Source organism: Dioscorea cayenensis, chromosome 11 (assembly GCF_009730915.1).
Source record: "Dioscorea cayenensis subsp. rotundata cultivar TDr96_F1 chromosome 11, TDr96_F1_v2_PseudoChromosome.rev07_lg8_w22 25.fasta, whole genome shotgun sequence".
In the NCBI taxonomy this organism is placed as follows: Eukaryota; Viridiplantae; Streptophyta; class Magnoliopsida; order Dioscoreales; family Dioscoreaceae; genus Dioscorea; species Dioscorea cayenensis.
In genome coordinates, this window is record NC_052481.1 from 18,851,266 (window position 1) to 18,857,291 (window position 6,026).

At 33.1% G+C, this 6,026-nt stretch overlaps 1 non-coding gene across 1 annotated transcript; it reads right to left on the bottom strand.

Moving 5' to 3' along the window:
• Window positions 1–806: 806 nt before the first annotated feature.
• LOC120272853 lies at window positions 807–913 on the bottom strand. The gene has a single exon (XR_005540388.1). It is a non-coding gene; the product is annotated as a small nucleolar RNA R71 (small nucleolar RNA).
• Window positions 914–6,026: the final 5,113 nt, after the last annotated feature.

Here is a 6,026-nt window from a genome sequence, read left to right on the forward strand (position 1 = left end):
CTTTCCTTTTAATTTTTGAAAGTGAACTTGATCGTTGTTAAGTTCGCTAATGAAGTTAGGGTTAGTACTTTTATTATCTAGTCTCTATGTATTCGACCTTGCTTTTGCATGTATTACTTCGATTGACACGTCCACTTGCATGCATCTACTTTACGTCGATCAAGTTTTTACTTGTTAAACTAGCTATTTTTTTATCTTGTTATTTCCTTTTGTTTTTTGCTATTTTTTAATCTTGTGATTTTGATTTTATAATTATCATTGATCACATCTCTTTTGTTAGCCTCTCAGAAGCTTGTGTATGACCCATTCGAACAAATCAAACCTTTTTGAACAAGATTCAAAGATCGAGCGAAGATTGTATAGGAGGGTTAGACAGTTAACTCAAGATTTTGAAAGTTCGAATTCATTGAGTATGGCAAAGCAAGAAGAGCAACCGAGAACTTTAGACGATTATGCTAGACCTACACTTGATGGCACACAATCAAGCATAGTGCGGCCTCCTGCTGCAGCTAACACTTCTGAACTCAAGCCGCCCTTCGTCAAAATGGTCCAACAGTCATGTTAATTCCATGGTTTGTTGGATGAAGACTCCAATGCACATTTGAGTACTTTCCTAGAGATGTACGATATGTTAAAGTTGAATGGAATCTCCAATGATGCTATTCGTTTGAGGGTTTTCCTATTTTAATTGAAGTCAAGGGCAAAGGAGTGGCTACAAATATTGCCTAGCTAGAGATTCAATCACTATTTGGGATCAATTGGCTAAGCTATTCCTAACTCACTACTTTCCGCCGGGGAGGACAACAAAACTTCGACATGACATAGCTTCTTTCACTCAACAAGATGGAGAGACACTATATGAAGGTTGGTAGAGGTACAAATATCTTTTAAGGCGATGCCAACAACATGGTCTTCCAAGATGGATAGAGGTTCAAACTTTCTTCCAAGGACTGAATCAAAGTGTGAAGCAAACCATTGATGTCGCAATCGGTGGGGCCGTGGGGAGCAAGACACTGGATGGGGTTAGGAAGTTGTTTGAGGACATGGCAATGAATAGTTACTAATGGAATTCAAGAGCTAAACAAGTGAATGGAGCAGGGGTGTTTGAGGTTGATGTCTTGACGGCTTTTAGCGGCTTAAGTGGAGTCATTAAGCAAAAGGATTGATGGGATTATAACTCCAAGGGTAGCTCCAGTCATGGCTTGTGAGACTTGTAATGGTGGACACCCTACTACCGATTGTCTTATTGTGAGTTCTTCCCTAGGACAAGTTGAGCAAGTGGATTATGTTAGTGGAATGAATCGGCCACAAGGAAATCCTTATTGTGCGACATACAATCCGGGATGGCAAAACCATCCTAATTTTGCTTGGAGTGGTTAAGGGCAACAAAAGCCAAGTCAACCTCCCAGATTTCAAGAGAAGAAGCCAAGTTTGGATGAGCTAGTGATGAAGTTTGTGCAGCCCATCGAGTTGAAGTTTCAAATCCAAGACAACCACCTTACATCCATTGAAACTACTTTGAGGAATCAACAAGATTGTATACAAAACTTGGAAAGCCAAGTAGGCCAAATTGCAAGATCATTATTAGAGAGACCTCAAGGAAGCCTCCCAAGCAATACGGAGGTGAAGCCTAGAGAGCATGTCAAGGTAATCACATTGAGAAGTGGCCGTCAAGTGGAAATGAGAGAAGAAATGAGAACATGTCAATTGTAGTTGAAGAGGAAGAGTCCAAGAGAGAAGTGATTGAGAAGCCCATATATAGTGAAGGAATACCAACCAAGAATTCCCTATTCTTCTTGGCTCAAGCAAAGTGAAACCGAAGATTAGTTTAAGTAGCTTCTAGGGTTGTTTACACAACTACATATCAACCTTCCTTTTGTTGAGGCATTAGCACAAATGCCCAAGTATGCAAAATTCTTGAAGGATCTCCTCACTAATAATAAGAAGCTCGGAGAAATATCAACCGCGACATTGAGTGAAGAGTGGTTGGTTATCCTACAGAACAAGTTGCCTAGAAAATTAAAGGATCCGGGTAGCTTCACAATTCCTTGTGTGATTGGAGATTCTGTTGAAAAGAGTGCCTTGGCCGACTTGGGTTCAAGCATCAATGTAAGCCTTACAAGATTTTCATGAAGCTTGTTTTAGGTGAGTTGACCCTGACCAAGATGACAATTCAGTTGGCTGATCGATCAATTCGACACCCGAGGGGCGTAGTGGAAGATGTGCTTGTTAAAGTGGATAAATTTATTTTTTTGGCTGACTTTATTATTCTTGATGTCGATGAAGAAGTGGAAGTGCCTTTGATTTTAGGTCGCCCCTTTCTTGCAATGTCTTAGTGGTTGGTAAGTCTTAAGTGGGCCATAAGGACAACGATAAGTGGGTCGTAAGATGTCTTGGTTGGGTTGTTCTCTTTGTCCTGATATAGAGGGAGCATCTTCACTATTACATTGCTCCATAATTGCTTTCATTTAATTAACTCCCTCATCCCTGCCCTTAAATTAAAATAATGCCAACTTAAATACCATTTTCCAAATAAGTCATTGATTTGCATTCCAATTGAATGAATATAATTAAAACACATGTCCAACACATTACAATGAATAGATATATTTTCCAAATATTCATCACATGTAATATTTTGTTTAATACTAGTAACAAATTTTTCAAGTGCATTTTTTTTAGATTGAATTAATTCGTCTATTATTTTCTTTATTTTTTTTTATCTTTTCTCAAATCAAGATTTATATTTTCTACTAGATATTCTAACAAAACAAACAATAAAAATATAATAAAAGCAATAATATTATAAAAAAAGAAAAAGAAATACCTGATTGAGGTAACACTTTTTTTAAAATTATTCTACAATCCCTATAAGAAAATAAAATAAAACCAATCAACTACTTGATATATAGTAAAAATTAAGAAACAATACAAATAAATTATAAAAAATACTAAAATTAAATATAATTGAAGCTATACCTCTTTTTATGGTAGGAAATTGATATTAATTACAACTAATGAAAATTTTTTTTATTGAGATTGATAACACTATGAAAATATAAGGATTTTGACACCAAGAGCAAATACAAGTATTTTTTTGTAAAAACATTATAATGACATAAGTGTAGAGGTTTTGTTTCTTTTTTTTATTAAATATTTTGGAATATTAGAATGTTAACGTTATTAACGTTAGAACCAAGTCCTAGTATTAATTTCAATAATCCATTTAATAGATTATAATGCTATCATAAATATTATAAAGCCAAATATATTAAATCTTGATATCATCATGAAACATCTAAATAAGATATATATATATATATATATAATTAAAAAAATTTAAGTTCAAAATTATAACTATGGGCATAGACAATAATAAATAAAAATTTTAAATTTAATTTAGGAAAAGTGCTATGGGGCCTAGAAGATTTTGAGGCCCTACTAACGATAAATTTATTGGATATTAATAATATCAAAAATGGAATTTTATAATATAAAGGCAGCTTAAATGTTTATGAGGTAAAATAATAATAAATTAATATTTTAGATATATATTTTAAAAAAAAATAAAAATCCTGGGACTTAGAAAATCTATGACTCTTAGGCATGGGCCTTGGTTTCTTGTGCCTAGGGCTAGCCCTGTGGCAGTCAAATCGACATGCTTCAGAAACTGTCTCAACTTCTTATGGAAAATTAAGGAGACCGTTCATGGGAAGAAATTTACGAGCCTGCTCATTGATGGCAAAGCTGAAATCTACTTGGTAAAACCGAAGACATGTAGTATCTCAGAAATTTGATATTCTTATTCAAACTTATCCATATAGCCAACCAAGAGTATTCACACTTATCCATACACACCAACAAAGATTATTCACACTTACTTATGTGCACCAACCAACCAACCAATGCAGTAATAGGTGTTTCTGATGCAAATTAAAAGTTCACTCCAATTTTTGGCTTTTGGCAAATGCGGAAGAACTTGCGCTGCTGCACACCTTGCATGTGTGGGATACACAAGTTGCACACCCCAGCATTGCTTTGAACTTGTGCAAGGGTTGCAATAACATCATTTATGGTGCCTCGGTCATTAGGTTTATACCGCAAATATTGATGAGCAAGTTCAACCAAAGCAGTGGCCCCTTCAGCCGAACATTTACCCCACAAACGAGCATCCAGATTGATAGGAATTCTTGTACCCAATATCGCATCCATTGCCTGGAAAAATGAAATATGATTATAACAAAATAGATCACAAATAATTTTGATTTGAAGTCCAGAAACCCAAAAAGAAAATTTGGGTATGCATAATTATAATGGTTTTGGCTCCTAGAAAAGTGAATTGCACTGAAGCTGCTGATTCACTCCTATTCTTAATGAAATTAAAAAAAAAAAAATCTGTCTAAAGGAGCATCAGTAGAAGAAAAGAAGCAGAAATTAATTAATATAAGAGATATCTGGCATGAATAAAAGCCTTACTTGGTCTTCTGAAATTTGATTTCCGCTCAGTGGATGTCGTAACAGAATGCCAAAGCTGTATATCAGCTTTTAGCACTTGGCATTCCTACAAAAGGAAAAGAATAAGCTCATACAATTATTTGACTAACACTTTATCATATGTCAACTTTAATTAAAATATCAAAGCAACTACTTTAATAATATTTTCTTTACTAAAAGAGAATCATAGCTAATGCGCACAACTATATCTTGGTCAAATATATCTGCCAACTATAGCAAATGAATTTCAAACAATGGCAGGTCAATACCACTACAAGGGAAACTGTTGAAGGAATCGAGGTGAATTTGATTGTCATTTTTGAGTATTGTTATTGGTGTCAATATGTTATAAATGTTCTCTCAGGCTTCTAAAACTGATTTAGGACTTATTGTGGATTTTATATGTCATCTATACTTTAGATTAATATGCTATGGTTTGGCTGCTTGTATTTAGAACATCTGAGATTTGACTGTTGATTCCTTCAATTAGAATATGTTTGGCATGTGCTTGTAATTTGGAATAGCTTTGTAAGTGTTTGATGTTCACACTCTCAGCATCCTCAGGCTAGCAGCATTTTCGCATTCATGCACAATTGTTATGGCCTTATGGGATTGTTTCATAATTATTATATAGATCAAGGGAAAGCTTAATCCAAATTCTGATTTTATGATTTTGTTTTTAATTTTTTGTTTCCAGTAAAATAAGTAACATGTGAAGGTATTTCAAGAATTTGTAAATGATAGGTTTTAAAATAGTTAAACATTGAACACTTGAGCAGGTGATAAATATTTTTTAATTTTATGGTATTTGTAATATTTTTTGGATAAATAATTTTTTTATTGTAATTTTTAATAATAATTTTAATTTTTTATTTTTATTTTTATTATGTAATTTATTATTTAATAAAAATAATTTAAAAAAAATTATCAAACCCACATAGACTGATAGACCGGCCCTGCTTTGAAAGTAATGGTTTTATAAATTTTATTGAAAATTGTTTATCTGCATTGTGTTCATATTGTTTCATTAGTTTATTGAAAATTATAGTAGTGGCATCTTTTCAAGCAATCTTGTATTGTGTTCATATTGTTTATCTTTTATTATTGATAATATAATATTGTGATATTGAAGAATCATATTTGATCAGGGTTTGTGATATAAATGAAACACATGTTTATTGTTTTTTTTAACTATGGTTTGATTTCCCTTTTTCTCTTGCATGTTTTTATATAATTTCTCTCATGGTTGAAGGTACCCACATGCATGCATGCATTCATCCTTGCTTTAAAAAAAATAACAATAAATTAAATTAAATAGATGCAAAGTGTTATGCATGCTAGTGCAATACAATTGGCACTGTATAAACATATACTTTACAAGAATAAATTGCAACAGCAAAAGGATGTTCTTTTGTGTACATTATTATTTATTTAATGGTGACCAAATATTGTTCTTTCTTCCTTGAAGAACTCACCATCCTTAATCTAATTGTTTTGACATCCTGGTCATGACCAAAAGAAGACCAACATAC